Source organism: Genypterus blacodes, unplaced genomic scaffold (assembly GCF_046128005.1).
Source record: "Genypterus blacodes isolate CSIRO-AG114 ecotype Tasmania unplaced genomic scaffold, CSIRO-AGI_Gbla_v1 ptg000055l_1, whole genome shotgun sequence".
In the NCBI taxonomy this organism is placed as follows: Eukaryota; Metazoa; Chordata; class Actinopteri; order Ophidiiformes; family Ophidiidae; genus Genypterus; species Genypterus blacodes.
In genome coordinates, this window is record NW_027466867.1 from 3,464,130 (window position 1) to 3,485,783 (window position 21,654).

Consider the following 21,654-nt stretch of genomic DNA (forward strand, 5'->3'; position numbering starts at 1 on the left):
CCTACAACAGCATCCAAACACTCTGCCCCACCTGTGACAATAAACAGCTTTATTACCTCCTCCCGTCCACTGACACCATGTAATGCTCTCACTGGGATGACCCGGCAGATTCCTCCAGGAAACTACAGTAACTCCGACGTTACACAAGATCCCATGGTACGACAACACCAGAGCCCTGTTGCACTGCATGCCGTAGTTATTGTTTTAGACTATTTTGTATTGTTTTGATCACTTCTTATATGCATGAATGATTGTTTTCACTTTCCTTTGGTGGAGCTCCGTGACATGACGTGTCACTGTGTGTTGTCATTGTAGTCTGATTGCCCGCCGGCTCTTTTTCCGGGGGCAGTGTGTAAAAAGACAGCTCTGTAGGTTGAGGAGTGTTAAAGAGCCACACACATGGTTTTCCTAAGCTGTAAATTTTATGGATAATTTCTGATGTGTTTACAGATTTATACCCCCTAACTAAGCACAGCAGCTGCAGGTAATTACTCGCTCAGCCGCCTCTAACTCCCTCTTCTTGTTCTTGTTCTTGTTCTCCTTCTCTGCCCAATTCTCTTTGGACTCTCTTGACTCCCTCACATGGTCTGGTTAGACAGGAGAAGCCAGAAACAGGGGCACTTGTGCAGCCCGGTTTGCTCACTAGTTGATCCTTAAGAAAGCTCAAGTGTCTCTCAAGAGGCCTCATCTAGTCCAAGTGTATCTCTCCATGACTCAAGTGTCATCAAAGCGCTCTTATGGTTATCAATGTGCCCTTTGGGTTGGTTCTAGTGCCCTTTTGGTCACCTTTGATCAGTCTTAGTTCCCTCAGGTGAACTTGGATTCCTCCTTGACTCCTGTGGTCAAACCCAGGTGCCCATCTAGTCCATCCAAGTTCACCCTAAGTTCCCCTCTCTGGTCATCCCGAGTGCACCTGTGGTCGGTTCAATCCCAGCATTAGGTGCACTGGGTCCACTCTCCCAGGCTGCACTGCACTGGGGTGAAGTCCCACCATGCGCTCATGCCTCTAACTTAACTGCAGCCAAACCCAACTCATTAGCGAAACTGTGTACCGCCGCCGTATGTGTGTCTGAATGAGCGAGAGAGAGAGAGCGAGTGGGGTGAGATTTCATGTTGTTCTGGTAGATTTGTCATCACAAGCATTATATTGTTAAAATCTCTGTTGTTGTCCAAACTACCTGTAACATTTTCCGATTTGCTAATATTTTCCATGATATTTTCCCAGTCACTCAATCACTCCCAGCACATTATCCACACATTACACAGCCTTTGTTTGCACATTTTTGTATTCATATTACACCGTATTCTCAACCAGTATCCAATTTAATGAGATTATTAACCTTTAGGGAAAAAAAGCAGGGTATGACTGCGTGTCTGAAGAACACATTAAAGCAGTCTGAGTGTGAAGGCTTTAATAAGAAACATTAACCAGTCAGTCGGCACACAACACAATCTCATAATCCATTTCTTTACATTTTTTGCTTTGCTGTCACTTTTAATGGTTACATCGTTAAAACAAGCGAGTATAAATTCAGCAGCCTGTTGAAGTGATCCCATATGGACTCATGAGCAAAGTCATCGACAGCAGAACACACTTTCTTTCTGATTAGAGTTCAGTTAATTCAGTTACTTCACTTTGAGAGGGATCCACTTCTTGTCTCGTCTAATCTCCAACTGCAAAGGCAACAGCAGAGGAGAACTAATGTAATGTTGGAGAGTTCTAACAAGGGTACAACTTTGAACTAGCAACTAAAGAATCATTCTTACCCAGAACCCTGCCGGCAAGAAAGTAGCATTCATCTCATTACACAAAGCTTCTCAGGTTGTGTTTCTCGTTAGGCTGCAGACACAAGAACACTTTGCGAGGGTGCATTTGAATCCAATCCTCACCTTCTGTTCAAACTTAACAGCAGTCATCCGATAATTATATATGTTTTACTGTTATGAATCAGTGCAGCTCTCTCTCTCTCTCTCCCCCCCCTCTCTCTCGGGGCTGGACTCAATTATTTGGGGCCAATTAGGTTTGATTTTGATTGTTGAACAAGCAAATGAGACATGACATGGAAAAACATATCCCATTTTATATCAACCTGAAACTCCTTAAAGTGTGAGTTATGCTTGCCTATTCCACTTGATGTATTCTTTGGGAAATCAATACAACCATTTTATTCTTTTAAAGAGCTGTTTGAGCTTCCTCCTCCCCCCCCCCCCCCCCCCCCCCCCCCTGTATTCATTGTTATGTATTTCTTGGCAGGGGCCAGAGCAAATACCTTGTTGATAAAGTCACCCAGACAAATAAAAGGCTGAACAACAGAATAATGAAATGGATTCTGGTTGTAGTTACAGTCTGCAAAAGCTGGCAGGGGTAGATTGATCTCTTGGGATACTAAGAAAATCTCTCGCCGTTTAAGACAAGCCCATAGAACGTGCAGGTGGTCGTGTAGACGCTTTGGTGAGAAATGGCTGAGGTTCTTGTGTTCTTCTGTAGATCTCCTAGTAGCTCTAGTTTGCTTGCTTGGTCCCACGATCTGTTATAGGTCTTAGTTTGCTTGATTGTATCCGCTTTGCAAGGTTCTTCTCAACGTTTTCCATTGAATTTGATGTTAAAGTGATGTGATCTTGGACCAGTGGAGATGTTGTTGGTGAAGAATCCACCCTGTAAGCTTTTCTCCGTCCCCAGTCAGATGCTGTAAATCCTGTAGCCGTGGTTTGGTCAAATAGAACCCCAACTTTCCTCTGCTTTAAAACATCACTACCTCCTGATCACGTGTGACACCTTGGGTACGGTTTGTCCGAAATATTGCCTCATGGAAGAGTGAGAGACCGATTGTGGTCGGTTGACTTTTATGTTCCGTAAACCAAAGATATTGCAAACAAAAACAGATTAATCTCTTTGCTGTGCAGGAATAACAGTTACATTCCTGTCGAAGAAGGTTGTATCAAAACAACTTGCCTATTTCTAGCCAAACCACAGACTTAATGTTTCTGAATGTGTGCCATACAAAGTATTTTGATCACCAACACCATTTCAACCAGGTACCTGTGGTTAAGATTGATGAAGTCTGTCCTGCTGTTTGTCTGGGTGACCGCAGTTTTGCCTCGGTTCGTGATTTGAATGCAGTCAGCTAGGATAATGCACATCTCAGGTCACTACTGTGTTTGGATCCATGCTTGTGTGCAGCGTTCCACAGGAGCTCATGGTGTGATGGGATGGAAAGATGCCAGAATCCTAAACAAGCTGATAGGAGAGGACAATAGAGCAGGAAGCAAATGTTTTCATGTTGGTCTTCTCCCTTAACCTCTCTGTGCTCTTTCTATCTGTCGTCTGTTTGCATGCCTCTGTTAATGGGATAGACCAGGACTGAGTCAATGAAAATTTGTTTGTGATTTTGGATTCAAAGAAGCAATCATCTCTCTCTCTCTCTCCCCCGCTCTTCCTATCCCTTTTCCCTCTGTGTGTGTCCGGTTTGTCCGAGAACAGAGCAGCAACAACTCTCCAGCCTGGGCGCTGTCCAGGCAGAACAGAAAACTTGTGGTTTTCTATTCGCATGAAGTGGAGCCGGTCCACATACTGGTGGGTAAATATAATGAGAGGCTTGACCGGGGACAGAGTGTGTGGTGAAGATGCTGAGGTGAGGGGAGTGAGGGACAGAGAGAGGGAGCGTGAGAAAGGGAGTGGCAGAAGGAAAAAGACCGACACAGGGTGATAGATAGGCCACACACTCACAATGATGTAAAGAGCAAAGTGTCTGGGAGAAAAGGAGGCTGGAGGTGTCGTTTTTCATACAGCGAGATAATGACAACGCCATGTCTCAAAAGGCTGTGACAGACAGGGCAGTCGGCCAAAAGCGCTGACTCGACATTTACATTGCCGGCTTTGAAAACTCCCTGTCGTCTCTCATTTGAAGATGTCAGATCTTTTCGAACCTCATTTGTTCACAATTGATAGAAGCTTAATGCCCTCACTGAAGGGTTTGTGTTTGCAGTCCAGTTTTTTTGTATATCTGTTGGAAAGTTGAGATATCTGACAAAGATAAAGTGTTTCTTCTATAAATCTGCACCTAACAGCTCAGTTCCGTTGTCTTTTTTTGGTTTTGGTGTTGATTAAATAGATTTTCTATTGTTAAAATAATAAATTAAGATGATTTTGCAGCATCTATATGCATGCATGCTTTCTAGGCTGTTGGCTTTGCCTGTCTGTTGACTTGTCTGTTAGGAATGCATGAATGAAACACGGACGCAGGACAGGGAAGTGGTTGAGTTTTCTAGGTGATAGTTCATTACCGTCCCTTCAAAGACACAAGATCAGTGAATGACAAAATGGAAACAACGACAGAAGGGTGCACCTGGACGGCCCCAGCACCAGAGCTGAGCAGTAAAGGTGTTTACACTGCGGTGAGGGGACACTGGATTCTGCATAGTTTCCACTCGCTTGTCCACTTACACTTAGAAAAATAATTAAAGAGGATGTTGTGAGGGGCTGTAGAGTGGTCCTGATGTCTTCCTGCTGAAGCTGGCTGTCTGATCTCAGCTGGGCTCTAATCAGAGGGACCACTGAGTCAGGTCACTGGCTGTAAAAAGAACAAACAGAGTGCGGAGCGTATTGCGATAGAGGCCACTACGTCGGATGAGCCTGTCAGGAAGGAAAGGGCATTAAATTCCAGGAAAAATGTTAGGAAGTCTGATTCTGTTACAAGAGAAATGGGAAAGGCTTTCATTGAGTTTGTTTTCTCTTTTGGATCGCTGGTCGCAGGCCAACGGTTTACAAAACGGCTGTGATGTGTGTCCTGTATAACATGCAGATGTCACACACAGAGCAGATTGGTCCACAGAGCATCATGGCCTAGTTTAGGGAAGCGATTATACTGCAGATCACTGACTCCCTCACAAATACCTGCACCCATTGGGAACGCATTAGGAAGCAATGTGTTCATTCTTTCCGAACAGGGGTGATGCACTCGTCTGGTATGGGCGGATGTGTTCGGCGGACGTTTTCAAAGAGAGGGAGAGAGGGAGAGAGGGAGAGGGAAGGAGAGAGAGAGAGAGAGCGTTAATTAAATACTGAAATGCATGGACTTATAAGACAAATAAGCAATGTTTTAAGCACCGTCAAGTCACATTACTGTTTTCATTGAATTGATGAAGCTCAACAGCATAAATCAACACTTTAACTTTGAAAGTCATTGCTCAGTTTGCGGGCCCATTAACTATTCTCTTTTCTTTTACCTACCTCAAGATCAATCATTTGTTTAGTGCTGATTAATGCCTCATGGGAAAAATAAACTTGTAAACTAAACTATCTTCAAGAATCTCTTTATTCTCTGATATGATAATAATCCACTAGATTATGGATAAATTGTTTGCTTGGGATTGAAATCAAAAAGTCGTATGTGTAGCTTGTCCTTTAAGGCCACAGCAGCACGGGCAGATCCATGTTGAAACATTAAGATCCAGCCGCCACACACAGAAGGGGAGAGAGAGGCATGCAGCGTTTCTACGGGCCGGGCCAGTGAGCTCGCCTGTATCCGTTTGCGTGTCTGGTTTCTTCTGCTTTCATAAACTCGTGTGTGGAAGCCAAGGCGCGTTGCTGCCATGTGTTTGCCTCCATGCCACACATTAATGAGTGAAGTGATCAGGGGGCTGGAAGGCCACGCAACTGTGTGTGAGTCACAGAAATGTTTAACCCGGCTAACCTGGCCCCCGACTCGCATTCCTCCGTCTGTTTACATGTGCTCTCACTGACAGCAGTGAACTCGGTAATTGAATTTTATTCTCCGGTTCAACACATGGGAACAGACGGCTACTTTACCCACAAAAATGTTTCTGTCTCCCCTGACTGTCTTGTTTTGAATGAAGGCAGTTTTTAATTTAAATTTGTTTTTGGATTCTCTCACTTCTTTGCTCCAGACCCTGTGGTGGTGGAACATGTTGTTTTGCTCATCTTCTCACCTTGAGTTTAGAATTACAATGTACACACTGCATACACATGTTCATCCTACACCGGCATGTACTGATATTTTAGTATTCACACTTAATATGGGCATATATATATTCAGAGTTCATTATATTTGGACATCATCTCAATCCTTGCAAGACCTGGACCTTTCCAAAACCCCTTATTTGTGTTTTGAGGGTCAAGGAGGCATGAGCAAGGAAACACTGCAGTATATCATTGGAAGTGCTGCACTGATATCATAACAACACAAATTAGATCAGTGTGAACCAACTACAAAGAGCAACAACCCAGGTGTAAAGCTACTCCCATTATCTAGATGTGACTGTATTGTGTTGTGCAGGATATGTGTGTAGATCTCAATGATAAAAGAATCATAAAACAATCCCTTTCGTAAAATGCCCTGAGTGGAAAAGTTCCCTGTTGAACATTGTGGTCCACATGCTCACGCTTGTATATTAGCAGTTATAATTATAATAATCTTAGAATATTTCACATTTTTACTGTCATATGGGAAATAAAAACAACACTGCAGCACAGCTTCAAACACACAGCAGGCTGAGACACTCCTCCAAGACAAAAGCTACTCTTGTGAGAGAAGTTAAATGTACAGCAATGTATCCTGATGCTGTCTATGAAATTCTAGTGTTCTCTTTCATCCTCCTGGACCAAACCCTTCAGATGAGAGGCCAAACATCTTCAAGTCTCTACTCTCAGGTCCACTTGGCTTTTGGTCCTCGCTCTATGAAAACTGTGCATGTGTGAAGAAGTGTGACATTGTGTTTATTTGATGTTTGAAGGTTGGGCCTTGAACTCACAACCTTGTGATCACCAACTACCAGCTTTACTCTCTGAGCTAAGGAGGAATGAATTTCGTTTGTCTTTACTTTGGTCCTCATGCTCGTTTGCCTACAGGTAGCGACTTTCCACTTGATGTGTGAATGGCCTCAACAAAGGAAATCTATACCAACAAGCTGCTCTGTAGCTCGATGACTTAAGCATCAGCCGCATGACCACAAGGTTATGAGTTCAAACCCTGTCTCTGCTCACAGTTTCTTTTCAAAGTGCAGCTCCAAATCAAAGAGAGAAAAGCCCACAGAGTGCATGTGTTTGTAAACAGATCTGTGGCGCACATGGTTAGTGCAATGCTGTTGACTATCATGGTGATGGTCCCGCTGCCCCGGTTCAAAACCGGCTGAAGCATGTTGTTCTCAGAGCAGTGTAGTAAAAGAGTTATGATACAGAACGCCACAAACAGCAGGACTCTTGTTATGATTTTTAATCAAAATGTACCCCCTCTAGTGCATGTGCGCCCCCTCCGTGAACGCACACGCACTTGGAGGGGGTACAGGTGCCTGGGCATTGGCTCGCAAACTGTCAACTGCTCCATGTGGAGCAGTTGCTGCAACTCCCCGTGAAGGGAGTTACATCCCGTGAGGGACTGACGCTTGAAGACGTGCCCTGGAGTTGAACCGGCACCGCGATGCACTGATTCCCAAGACACGCCGCGTCCTCAATGGACTGAGCCACTGCCACGACCAAGATGAAGTGAGGCCAGAGTGAGACTGATCAGTGAGATCAACCAAGTGGATACAAAGACATAGCTGCTCTTAACTTGGCAAAGGAAAGAGCTAGAGCTCTAGCATTTCAAACACATCATCTAGATGACATTAGGATACATTGCTGCAAGATGGGGGAAATGTTAACCTCCAAGATAAGGGCTTTTTAAAAAACAATCTAAGACCTTGTGTTTTCCCACCCTACACCTTATACACCATTGGGTTTAACTTCAACCTGTTGTCCTCATGTCTGGACATTTTCTGCAGCCATTAGTGGTCTAAATATCACTTTGGGTCCATAAATCCCGAACAGCAAGGATAAATTATAAATGCATGCAAAATAACTCCAGTGCAGCTCTCATTTCATTTGGTCATTTATTACTCAAATTCTCACAAAATGTCAGTGTAACCATGGACCAAATTGGTAATTTCTGTGAAAAGCCGAAAACTCAGTGAGGTGTGTGATAAAGTGATTGACGCGTGATGGCGGATAGTGATTAAACCTTTAACCAGTTATTAAATCACAAAGACAAGTCATGTAACCAAACATACACACTGGAACCGAAAGCTGAAAGTTATTGAACACAGGAATGTCTGGTCATGGTGCTAAGTGTTGACCTGTTTGTGTTGAGCTCCAGTGCAACCATGAAGCCACATTCCAAGGAGCGGCCGGCTTTAATTTGGGACATTTATAAGCAAACTGATTGAGAACAGAAAGAGAACGGATGAGGGACATTGCTGCCATGCAAGTTGTGTTTGTCACAGTGTTATTTCATGCTCCTGACTGGAATAATCTAGAAAAAGTCTTTGAAGTGTTGACCAGGCGTTTTCATGGACTGTTATGGCTGGGTGGCCAAAGCCACTCTGCAGGGAAAGTGTGTGTAAACACTGTGAATCACAACCACACATTTGACTGAAATGTTCTAAGCACATCTTCAGAGAAACTTAGAAACATTCTTTGCTCAGAGGCTCAGAATTTTACAGTTGTGATTTTTTAAGATTCTATTGTTATTTTAATTGAAGTGAAGAACATAGATTCTTATGAGTCAACATGTACCTTTGCCTGTAGGTGTGTTTTTGTGGATGCATGCGTGAGTGGATGTGTGTGGTGTCCAGTGAAAATGTATTCAGGAGCAGCTCTGGAATTTGAGCCTCACCCTTTGGAATGTGGCTTCAATTAAGCCATTCTGATTTAATCCACAGGGCCGCATGTGTCAACAGGATTCAGCCTTCTGATATCAAGCTTCCTATTGTTTTTACATTAGATCTTTTACTTTACATGCATGACAGAATGCAACCATCACTAGATCACCAGGTCCCTAAGATCAGGTTACCAACCCTCTAACCAACATGTCGACACCAAGTATAAATATGGATCATTTAGGGATCATTTGTTGGAAAGCTCTTGTTGTGGTACTGTGCTGCTGAAACCAGGATGCTACTGACACGATTGGGGTTGAACAAAGTCCTCCTGGCTTCATCCGGCCCAGGGGCCTTCGCTCTCAACACTGTACCTATGGCAACCCAACAACCCAGCCTCAGAAATGCTACGAGCCATTTACCTCTCAGCAAAGTCATGAGCACTCAAGTACACTGAGGCAGGAAGGAGAACTAGGAAAGGAAAATCCTCTAACCGCCTCCCTTTCCCTAATGCCTCACAAGAAGATCCATACTCATTTGCCATAAAGATACCACTGGCAGGGAAGTGTCCTCCAAAAATCACATTTACGTGTTCCTCAATCCAAGCATCTGAATGTTATGACAGGCCGATGACACGGCAGCAGCTCAGTGTGGATACAGAGACCTCTGCATGACCGTGCTGTGAGGACGTCTGCACGCAAACCATTACACACACTAAGATAAAGAAAGACAGAAACAGAAACAAGCTAAATGTTGTATAAATATGGTCAATTTGTCTAAGCACTAAAGTATTTTTAACAACTCACCCTCTAACCCACAACCAACCACTGACTGAGCATCAAGCCAACCAGTTTACTTTTTTAATGTAGCACGTTTCATGAGTTAGTTGTGTCTTACTTTCCTCCTTGGCTTTGGTTGTTTGGTTGCATCTTCAGCATGCACAGATCAGCAGCTAATCTGTACCAGCTGTGCTGATTGGTTACTCAGTGACATCAACCGAGCTGGTGAAGTCACAACCCTAAACACAGCTGATACACACACCAGCATTTAACATTTACATGATGGAAACAACTTGCTTTGCTCTATGGTGGTTAGTCCAGCAGGATCTGTGGAGACCTTAAAGAGTTACTGATACAATAACAAATCTTTCATTCCATTCCCATATGTTCCAATTAATGTTTTGAATTTGAATGTCTCCAGTCTCCAAGGTAGAAATAAGATTACCAACATTAATAAGAGCAGAGGGGCCGTGATCATAATCCCAGGCCCCCTTCCTTGTCAGTGACTGTGGGGTGGCTGCCTGTTGGTGGGAAGGCATCATTACATCATCCAGGACTCAATGACAAACAAAAGTACATGATACAAATTCTTTGCACAGATTGATGAAACAGTGAAAGCTTGTTTCACTTTCAATGAGAAAAACAATATTGCATCATCCTGAACCAATGCGGTGCCTAAGACTTAAATTCTTCTTTTGTGGTGCTGGTGCAGAGGAAACTAATTCAAAGTCCTGCTGGAGTTAAAAATAATTTGCAGCGATTAAACGTGGGATGTGATGGAATCAAGATGAGTGGTGTCTCACGCTTGAGCGTGTTTTCAGACGTCCGTTTTTATCCCTGCAGTCAAAACAAGCTCTTCTGTGAGGTTGAGCGCACGTTCTGACCTCCTTTTATGTCTTCCTCTCACTTTGTTTTCCATCATCCAATCTCAATTGATCGGAATAATTTCGGCACTTTTTTCCTGTTTGGATCTCTGGCCTGCTATGTTGACCACTACAATTACTCAAAGCGAGTGTTGTTGGGAACGTATTGGAAAAGGGGAGGGAGGATGAGAGGCAGGGGGAAGGGCTGATAGCCTGACAGAGGTGCGCTAATGGAGGATTTCTGTTGTTGCCTGGGAAAATACAACAAACAAACCCATGGAAAAAAGATGATTGTTTACACTTGCATGCAAAAATCTTTTGTTCACAACACCATCAGCATCATTCTGTGACAAAAGGTGTAAAACATTGGATTTCCCGGTAGGAGGAATGTTTTGGAAGGAGAACATGGAAAATGGAGCATTTTTCCATTCAGCTATCACACCTGATTTATTTGAGATATTCCTGGAAAGTCTTGCCACTGCTGCCGTCTCCGCCTGCCCACGCCGAGGTCAGACCTCGGGTTCGCCAGGCACCCTTCATCACAGACCACGCAAACACTCCTGAGTGATCTGAGTGCATTTCCAGATATTAACATAACCGCAAGAGGAAACAGTTATGATTAAAAATAGTAATACAATTTAAAAAGGAGGGAAAAAAGCAGCAAAATTAGACCCAGCTGGAGTGTCAGTGACATATTCCACAGTCGGCAGTCTGGTGGGGAGATGGTGTGTGTGTGGGTGTGGGTGTGGGTGGGGGGGAGGAAGGGGGGGGGTCGTAGTGTGTTACTCCATTTAGCTCTCCTCTGCAACATTGCAAACCTTTCTGCCCCTCGTCAGTGTGTGTTATGATAATACACAGATTGGAATCAAAGCTCAATATGTGCCGGGGGTCAAACTGCCCTCAAGGAAGAAATAACTGTCAATCATCTCAGTCATAGCTAGGGGTTTGGATGAAGGCACGCCTCCCTGATGAATGTCCACATCTGACAGAGGACGTCAGCCTGATGCCAAAGCAAACACACTCTGCAGCACACACTTCTTCAGAGTTCCCCTCCAGATCTTCATTGGCTAAACTTCATCAGCAAACCCGGCAGGACTGGGGCTGGAAGAGGACCTGGTTGGAGACCACTGTGCAAGAGGTCTGTCAAAGCCAAACACTCTTCATGCTTGGTGTCTTGTCCCCTGATCCTGGAATCTCAGAGCACTTTCATGTTGGCGCTGCTCTCCTTTAATGGGAATCAACTTTTCATTGTAGCTTTCAAAGGTGAAACGTAGAATTAGCTGCAGATATTATTGTTATAGTCGGGAGGGTCTGGGTCTCTTTTGGGTGTTCGTGTTCTTTGTCGGTTTCCCCTCAGGAAGTGGTTCGGTGGTATCAGATGGTTGGGTCTACTCCTTTCACTCGGTAGGAAATAAAGAGAAATTGCCGGCGCTCATTCCCACCTTTCTGATTGGTGTGACTCAGCACTGCACCCTGGGAAGTTGCCTTTGGTCCATTGTCCTGATAGATTGGTGGGTTCCTGAACAACATGACCTCATTCCCTCACTGGGGAGAGGACGGGGTGTTGAAAACACACCCCGCTCGGTCCCGTGTGTGTTGCTCACGATGATCGTAAATGACCTAATATGACACATTCTTCAATGACCAACAAGAATGCTGTTTTTTACAGGCACTGGCGTCACACACAGCTTCTTATCTGAGGAGGAAAGTGACTTATCCAATACTGAGGTCGATATACTGTGGGTGTGTGTGATGTGCAACACGTGCCGCTCAGGACACATGTTGGCAGTTGTCACATACACAACTGAACAGGTGGTGTGTGTGTGTGTGTGTTAGTTCTGCTTTGTTTTTCACATTTAAAATGCCGAAAATAAAATTAGCAAAGAAAATACAAATATAAGTACGAGGACCTCCGACATCTGTGTTTTGTGAATCCTCATGTAGATTGGATAAACAAAGTCTGCATTTTATTCAGATTTGCACGTCTAGCAGGATGCAGCTGAAACGACACATACAGCAGACATGTTGAGCTCGTGCCTGAATGTGGAAAGCAGGGTTCCCAATCTCCTGAGAACTGGGACTCCACTGAGGTCCTATAGTAGGTGCAGATACCTACACGCTACACGCTACACGCTACCGCCACCTTGCCTGTGGTTGCCGGCAGCTTCTCCACAGCCCGGAGATCCTACTCAAACTACTAATTTCTACCTCTAACTTGAATCTCCTAACTGTCTCCAACCCCCTGCAGGTGCTGTCAACAACCAATAGGAGTCACTAGTGTAGCGACAAGGACCCAAACTCTCGCTTGGTGATTGTTCCTGGTGCGTAAGGAATTCACCCTTGCAGAAACAGAAACAACTGATGTCTGTTGGTGGCAGCACAAAATATTGAAGTATTGGTAAATGACTGCCCACTGTATCGTTAGTGTGCCTTTTTATTTTTATCCTAACCAACCAGATCTGAAGCCTGAAGCACAACTCCAAAGAGCCGCCCCCCTGAGGATACGGGTTATTCAACGTCTGCTGTTTTTCCCTGTGTTTGCTCGATGTGCACAGTCGGCTGTGGCGACAGGTCGCAAAGGTCCGGGTGAATGAAACCACACGGAGCCCCAGATCGTGTTGATACAGTTGCCTACCCTGAGGCCGGACAAGAGCCCCTGAAGAGAGGGGCCAGAGAAAAGGATAGGGCACCCGGCAATGACCTTCTTCCATGTTCACCTCCCCCAGACTGAAGGGGGTCGCGGCCCCTCACAGCTGAGCTCAGAGTCCAGTCTCAGTCCCTGCTGGTCATACCCTACTGGCCTGTATTCTCCAAATGGACACTGATTATTTACCTGCTACGTGGGAGCCTGTTTGATCTGCAAACGCAAGAATTTAACTGATTTACAACATTTTCCATCTCATCGAAAGGATCGACAAAACATGAATTATGACTTTAACAATCACTCTCAAGAAGTCTGTTTGCCTGTTATTGAGTATTGAATATCTGATTTTCTTCAAACAGGTGAGCGTATCAGGGTGCAGGGGGAATAGGAAGCCTGGGAGAACTAATAAGCTAATCTGGGAGAAGGTTGCTGACCTCACATGGCACAGGAGCAAAGCAAGTGAAGAGGAAGCACATGGGCACCGTGACTCAGGCACAGTACAATGACTTACTGTGACCTATTATTTGACTCCCTGTTATAATTAGTTCTGATTGGTTGATCGTAAACGGACGGCGAAAGCCCATCGTGAACATGCAGGAGCTTAGACTGTTTGTTGTCATAGTAATACATTGCATCTTTAAACAGGCTTAAACTGAGTTAAACTGGGTTAATACTAGTTTAAATATCACATATACTTAATTATCTAGTAGGATTTGCTGTGTGGTCCAGGAAACCATGGAGGAATTCTGTGTCACCTGTGATCAGTTGACAGTTTGTGTTCTGCTGCCTGCAGACTTTATATTGTTGTAATAATCATTGAAAGATCCAAGGATATCTGGGAAGAATCCATGGAACCTTCTCACCAATCAAACAGATTTTGCACAACCCTGAAGACCACCCTCCTGTAGATGATGGAAAATCTGAGTCATGGCTCACTACGAAGAAATCCGTTTAAATCAGATCAGAGTTGAGCTCGGCTGTTAGACTGAAGAATTCACCACCATGTCAGGAGTAGAAGTTACTTTACTGAAAGGTGCCTGGTTACAGAAGAGAAATGTTTAGGTCCAACTGAAAGATACACTTAATAAAAGATGCAGAAATGATTATTAAATTGTTTAAGTTTATTCTATTCTAGTCCAAACACAGAAAACCACAATATTCAACCAAACAGAGGTCCCATTTGAATCCCTCTTCTTAACATTAATTGTTATTCTCATAGGAATGCCATCTGATCTGCTCTGATCTCTTTTACAACTATTAAAGTGTCTTCTGACTCTATCCACTCTGTCAGTCATCTAATAAATAGGCAATAAAAAGCATAATTGCAAAAAAAAGGACAGTAGAAGGTTAAACACTCATTGGCCTCAAACATTTTACGACTCAAGACGATACACAGTACAATACAACACATGTCAGCAAGTACTACTACAACAACTACTGAGTGCTGTTTGAAACACTTGAGTATTATCACAGCCTGTCTGTCATTTACACCATCAGCCAGTGTTGTCACACTAAGCTTTTCTGTTCTATGTACATGTCAGCATGCTTGGTACTTTTACAGCACTGATGACATATCACGTAGTGTCAGGCTGACATTTATTATGGCAACAGATGGATCAGCGTGCGGCCATGGTCATATTTTGGTAACCCTCATACTCTTTAGGTTTTGTTGCACAATGCGTGCAGCACAGTCAGAGGAATCTGTGACGACTCAGAGGGGCAGAAGTGATGAAGGATCTGATGGAAGTATAAAAGTCAAGTGAAGGAAGTTCAAAATTCTTACTGTACAGGTGCAGCTCAATAAATTATCTGGTCGTCTTCCCCATGATTGTGCCTCTGACTGAACCAGACTGAGAGACAAGAGAAAGGCTCAGGATTAAACTTTGTTACAATATTAACATTTTCTAAAACAAATAAAGGCTTGAAATATTTCACTTTGGGTGTACTGAATCTATAATATATGACAGTTTCACTTTTTGTATTGAATTACTGAAATAAATGAACTTTTCAACGATATTCTATTGAGCTGCACCTGTATGTTTATAGCCACGATAATAAAGAATTCATTCAATTCTTTCTAAATGACCTCAGAAAATCCTATACAATATAATAGAAAAATGATTAAATGAATGAATATAAACTGCTGGTTTTTCAGGGAAATTTGAGAATTGGAAAAATCTATTAAAAATGCAGATTCTAAGACTGAAGGCTGATTTACTGTAAACAGGTTTCCATCTCCGTGCACTTTCAGGACTCGGTCACGGAGCTGCAGACGTCTGCAGCGTACTGCTCAGTGTTAAACCCCTCCCTTCAAATTTCCACGTGACCCTGTGCTGATTTCTGCTCTAAAGTATTTGCGCTGCGTGCTGTCGGCTTCCTTCTGTTGGGCGCTGGGCTCAGGAATCAGCAGCCATGATCCTGTCCAGCCTCACTCATCTGTCATCACCAGTAGCTCTTCGCTTTGAGAGAGTCTCATTTAGTGTCTCAGACCTCCAGGAGGAAGCGAGCCCAGGGCCTGTGGTGACCCTGGGATGTACGGCAGGAGCTGCAGTTGAGGTTTTGTCAGGCCTACGGTTCCCGTGCAACTGTTTGCTAATGACCTGCACAGCTGTGAGATCAGGAGGAAATGTGTTGAATAACGTAACATGGCAGACACACTCTCTCCCTCTAAACACAGAGCAGGAAAAGTCTTATTTTCATTGTCTGGGTATCGGGGGGGGAGAATTTTGCCTTTTTGAAACCTTTTGTGTATAGAGCTTTTGTATACATCGTAGATCATGTTCACTCTTTATTTTCTAACTTCCCACAGGCTTGGACATGAGGAAAGTTTGGAGAGAATTCAGGACTTCTTGGCAGCTGAACACAGACATAACATTTACGTGAACTGTAAAATTCCAATATTAACCTAATTAAGACAGCGCTGAGCAGAAGAAATCCATCCAAACAGCATTTTTTCCACGACCTTAACACAGCTATGGATGGTTAAAGTGGCAGAAAGCATGATCGATTTGGTGTAGTTGCCTTTCTGAAGCTCAGCTTTCTAGAAAACAAACAATGCTCAGTAGGACAGAATTTTGCAATGAAAAATAGGAGGAATAATTTGCCAAATGTATGATTTATCATCTTGAAATCTTGGCTTAAATTGCAAAAATCACCATCATCCTCATTGGAATAGCCGCTTCTCAATCCTCATCACAATGCTACACCTCCATCCTGTCACCCATCGTGCAGGCAGTCCTATCAACCAGTAGGAGGTGCTATTGCAGCAACAACAACAACAGGAGTCAGCTCCTTGTACAGGTACAAATCTCACAGCTCCACTTCCCCTAAGAACGAGTAATGACCTGACGCTTTCATGCTCAAACTCCTTCAATCAAACGTATCCATGTCTTGACATTATGCACCTGTTTACAGCCCTTTGGTTCATATGCAGCGGAACTTTGACTTTGTGTTTCTCCTCAAAACATACAAGAGTGAAGCCAAAGTATGTGGCACATGTGAACGCAGCCATGAAACATAAATGGAGAATTAACTTTGCTATCTCGACCGTAAACTGAGGCCAGAAAAATGCTCAGGGCCCCAAAACCCCTGGGTCTCAGTGAGGAAAGCGAGGCAACTCTTATTACGCTTTAACACGCTTGACCTGGAATGATCCCATCCAACAGATTTCTCACTGAATAAAACACAGAGCTGAAAGGATCCAAAGGGAGAAAACACATTATAACAACACTAATATCAATATCTCTCCACTCCGCACTGTTGTTTTGCCAGAGAACACTTTTTTTTGGCGTTAAACTTTGATTTTGTGGTGTTTTTTATGTGAAAGGTTTGATAGAAACGCATCCAGTCTGAAGGATACAAGTCCCAAAGAAGCTCAGATATCCGCCTCAAGGTCATTAAAGAGAAGTTTAATGGATTCATTTCACACACAAAAACATATTAATCTCTGATGAACCTGGAAAATTATTTTTATGGGCGTTAGTACCACACAAACACACACAATCACACACTCAATACTCAGAACTCTGCCTCATTTCTCCGATCTGCTTTGGTTTTCTGTTCTGTTGCACGTCAGATATTCTATATAATGCTGTAAACAGTTAGAAAAACCTCATTCATATATTCCCTAATCCATTTTGGGCCATTTTCCCGTGCATAAATAATAAAATAAATAAAAGAATAATGTGGCAGGGATCGTTCCTGCTCACACCCAAGTTGGAAGATGCTCAAATTCTTCTTCTCCACTTACGTCACGCCACCTTTGAAGAGGCAATAAAGCAATAATGCAATGAAAGCAATGATTTGTATAATTATTCTGCATCATTTGTGTTCATTGCAGTGATTTATTTCCCTCTGCATCGCCTCTGTATGAGGCCTCATTTGTGGTTTACAGGCTTGGCAGAGAGGTTTTGTTTGGTCTAGTGAGAGGGTTTTGTAGATTTTTAAGTAGCGAATGAATGCCAGGTTCAGTTAGAACTTAACTATAACAGTTAATCCTGGTTACGTGTCGGGTTTGTGACAGCAGAATCCAACGGGAGCAGACAGAAAAGCTTTTAGGTCAGGCAGCAGAGACGTAAAGACCTGAACCAATAGCGAGCGCACAGAGGCCTCATTCGTCACGTCACTCTGTTTATAGCCCGACTCTCAGCCCTCATTTCTGCTCTACATTACTTCAAAAACAATCCTCATCTTATCAGCTCTGGTAACTTCTCTCTGTAATTTCATCCACCCACCCCCCCCCCCCCCCACACACACACACACACACACACACACACACACACACACACAATACTGCCAGATTTACATGAACGTTTCAGGATTCAGAAGTTTGGAAAAGATAGAGATGTACAAAATAACACTAATTTGCATTTTATTAGTAAATCTTGAGTCCTGAAAGTCTTTGTTTGATCAAAACAAGTGAACAATATCTGTATAAAATCATAGAAAAGGTATGGGGTTGTGTATATAAACAGAAAGAATGATCTGGTTGCAAGATGTTGGCGCAGCAGCATATCTGAAAGATGACTTTCCAAGGTCAGGAGTAACTGAAGAAACCTGAAGTCCACATGGGATTTTACAGTACGTAGTGATCTATGCAGGAGGTTTTGCAAGAGCCTGTCCTCAGCCCAGCAGGCTAAACCTGGAAGTCCAGACTAACTACTTTGTATAAACAACACCTCTACAAGGGAACACTCTTCACAGTGTTGGACGTGGCCCTAAACAACTTTCAGCTGGATATAAGGGTTTGTTTTTAATTGATTTTATCCACTTTTCCGGGTTCACTTGGACCTGCCCACCTTCATCCAACTGTGGTTCAACCAGCACTTGGTCATACTAATGGAGGACATGGATGCAAACAAACTGCTGCAACTACAAGAGGAAAAGCTTGAGGTACAGAAAAACTGACAAATGAACACTAACTGAACATGGTGTGGTGTTCAAGTACCAGTTCAAGTACCAGTGTCAGTAAAGAATCCAGACAAGACCAGTCAACGGTTTGATAAAGTATGCACTCAATAATAGACAGAAATTAATAAGACAATGTTTCTTTCCTTGCGTTTAATCTTTGAGGATAAACTGTCCACCTACCTACGAATAATAAACAACGAGACATTACTTCAAGACAACAGGAAGGCGAGAGTACAACAAGGGGTCAGTCTAAGAATAAAGGACACAAACAGGTGTATTAGTGCCTGTTTGGTAAATAGTAAGATCCAATCTGCACAGCCTTCCTGTTCCTCTGTCTGTTTAGGGATAAATACCACCATGTGGCCCCTGCAGAACAAATAAAGACATGACTGAACACTTTTCCCTGAGGAACCAGACCACTATAATCACACTCCATTCTTAGATCTCTGCCCCATTGGTCAATATGAAATATCCTGCCGTCCTCAACACAGCTCCATCTATCATTCCAGCTCATTATGGAACAATCCAAACAGCCCGCTCCTCAGTGTTTGGGTGTTTTTACACCACCGGGTCTGGGACTCTCAGATGTGTGAGTGCCTGGTTGCGTGCAGAATGACATAACGTTGACAGCACATGCTCTCGGTGTGTTTGGGAGTGTTGTGCGCTCGATTAGATTACGCTCATTTTCCATGCTGCTCATCCCCTGTGATGTATTATCCAACCTAATTCAACTGATTATCAAGCAGAGTTTAATGTATTTAAGATAAGTCCCCCATTTCATTTTGTATTCCTTTAGACTTGGAGTTCTCTTTGAAGTGGAAAGCTTTTTTCCTGATGCACCTTCCTTACAGGATGGTAGCGGTGAAGGGACGGTGTTTTAGTGACAACAAAGGGACAAACATGACATAAACACACCGTCGTGCTGCAAGTGATTTAGTGCACCGAGGAAAGAGTGAGCCTTTCATTAAGGACATTCGCTCATGCTGCTTCTTAGATTTTCCTAAAGTACAAGAGAGAGAGGTTTGTGTATGGAGAGGAAGTTGGCTCAAAGGTTTATTATACTCACAGCTATCAAGAGGATGAGGATGCAGTAAGGACTGGTCTTAGGTCCAGATCTAATCCCCCCTTATGACCAGCATGTCCAGAATCCTCTCCAGTCCAGGGGATGGGCAGTTGGTACCTGACCATCACATCGCAAGGACTTCTTCCTGAGAGGAAAAACAGGGAAATATGGAAAGATCTATGCTGTATTCTCTCATGCTTCAAGGCAAATACATGCTTTGGATTGAACTAAACATGTTTGATTGCGTTGCCATTCACCATAGATGTAAACTGGAACATTGTCGTATCAACTGAAAGTTTGCTTCCCATTTAATTTACGCGTTGACATTTATATCACATCTAAAATTGTTAAATAATTCAAATTTATAATGAAAAAAGGAATATACATAATAGATCAAGAGATGACTTATAATTGTTAAAGTTCTTGCACTTCCTGTTCCATTTTGTTCTCTTTAAACAATTAGGATCATTTCTCTCCAAGACTTAAGACACATTTGGCTTTTCTCATATGTTCTATTGGAATCAATGCAAAACACTTAACATTTGTTGCACTTTGTCTGGGACAAGACACACAACATGGCTCCTATTTGTCACGGCTCAGATTTGTTGCTGTTATTCTTATATTTATGTAGTTCCTTCTTCTGCACTTCATTGATTCATTGTCCCTGGTATATTTTTGGTGTAAGAAAGCTGGGGAGTGCTGATCAGGGTGTGTGTGTGTGTGTGTGAGGGGGGGGGGGGGGGGGGGGACAGACTGAGCACAATTAGGGGGGCTTGCATTCCTCTCGTTTCTATAAATACTCACGTGCACGTTTCCTCTCTTCTGTCTGCGATTCTCATTAAACCAGTGGAAAATCTGGCTGCCTGGGGTGGTACGATCGCCCCTCTTTCTCTCTCTCTCCCTCGCTCTGCAGAAGGACACGCAGGGTAGATAACAGCCTCATTCAAAGGTAATGGAATTCCTAAAGGCAACAGCGATACTTGAGGAAGAAGAGAGTTTAGCTTCACCTGTTAAAAGAGAGAGAGTTTCCTTTCCACCTTGAATCAGTGACTAAAAGTCTAAGATCTATACTAGGTAAGAAAGTACAACTAACTCCAGTGTGTGTGTGTGTGTGTGTGTGTGTGTGTGTGTGTGTGTGTGTGTGTGTGTGTGTGTGTGTGTGTGTGTGTGTGTGTGTGTGTGTGTGTGTGTGTGTGTGTGTGTGTGTGTGTGTGAGCTGTGATAAAACATAATGTTCCCTGTCAAATATAAACCAAAAGGTATTCATAGGCTACAAAATCTCTGGAAATATTTTTATGGTCAGAGTAACAGAAATGTTTGACTTAGGTCAGTCTATTCCCTGAAACACTGAGCCTGCTGTGCCATATGGACACAATAAGACATCCAGAATAAGTCCATACCAGCGAGCACTTAATAGAAAACTATGGGTGTGAGAAGTTCAAGTGTATCATAAACTCTTGGGACATGGGTAGATAATAATGAGATGAGGAGAGACTGATCAATGTGGGGTTCAGTGCCTGCTGCTCTGACGTCAAGGGAAAGCGGAGCTGAGCTTTCACTGATTTTCTGCAGGTCCTGTGGTTTTAGGAGTCGAACGGGACGGTGCAGAGTCCACACGAATACGCTCTGTAAAATGATGCTTCGTGTCTGGCTGTCCTCTCTGTAGCTGAGCTGAACTCTCGTGAACCTCCTTCCCACATCCATGTGAAGAATTTTTGATGTGAGTAATAGACGCTCAGCAGTTGTGTGTGGGATGTTACAAAGCACACTGTCAATGGAAGCAGAAGTCAGAATGCAACAGAGCAAAGGAACTACTGGGTTTGCATTGAAAGACATAAATAATAACAAATAACAATAAAAGTCTTATACAATAAATAAATATGGAAAATCGGTTAACAAAGACTCAAGAAGCTCACAAGCTCTTACCTGTTGCTGTCGTCTGGTTGTGGGATCGGAGCGTTTAGTTCTTACCTGTTCCTGTTGTCATGTTGGGGTAAACAAGAGCAGAGATTTCCAGGTGAGTTTTATTGAGTCGGGTTAAACCATGACTGATTGAGTGCAGGTGGGACATGTTTCATTTTGAAGTGGTTTTGTCTCTTTCTAAAGATAGGCTCATATTTACTAACTAGGACAAACTATAACAAAATTATTCAAAAGTCAGCGGTGCGACGGCACCAAACCGGAAACACGGCGGAAGGAAGTGGTTTGATGATGTAACGATGATGTAAGATAAACATCCGGCCC

At 43.3% G+C, this 21,654-nt stretch overlaps 1 long non-coding RNA gene across 2 annotated transcripts; it reads right to left on the reverse strand.

The window, feature by feature from the left end:
• Positions 1-1,306: 1,306 nt before the first annotated feature.
• Positions 1,307-21,594, reverse strand: LOC143002079 (uncharacterized). 2 transcript variants are annotated; one of them, XR_012963750.1, is made up of 4 exons: positions 20,215-21,594; positions 19,414-19,555; positions 4,895-4,962; positions 1,307-4,571 (listed from the first exon to the last, which is right to left on the reverse strand). It is a non-coding gene; the product is annotated as an uncharacterized LOC143002079 (long non-coding RNA). The 2 variants fall into 2 exon arrangements; XR_012963749.1 differs by having other exon boundaries at positions 1,307-4,962.
• Positions 21,595-21,654: the final 60 nt, after the last annotated feature.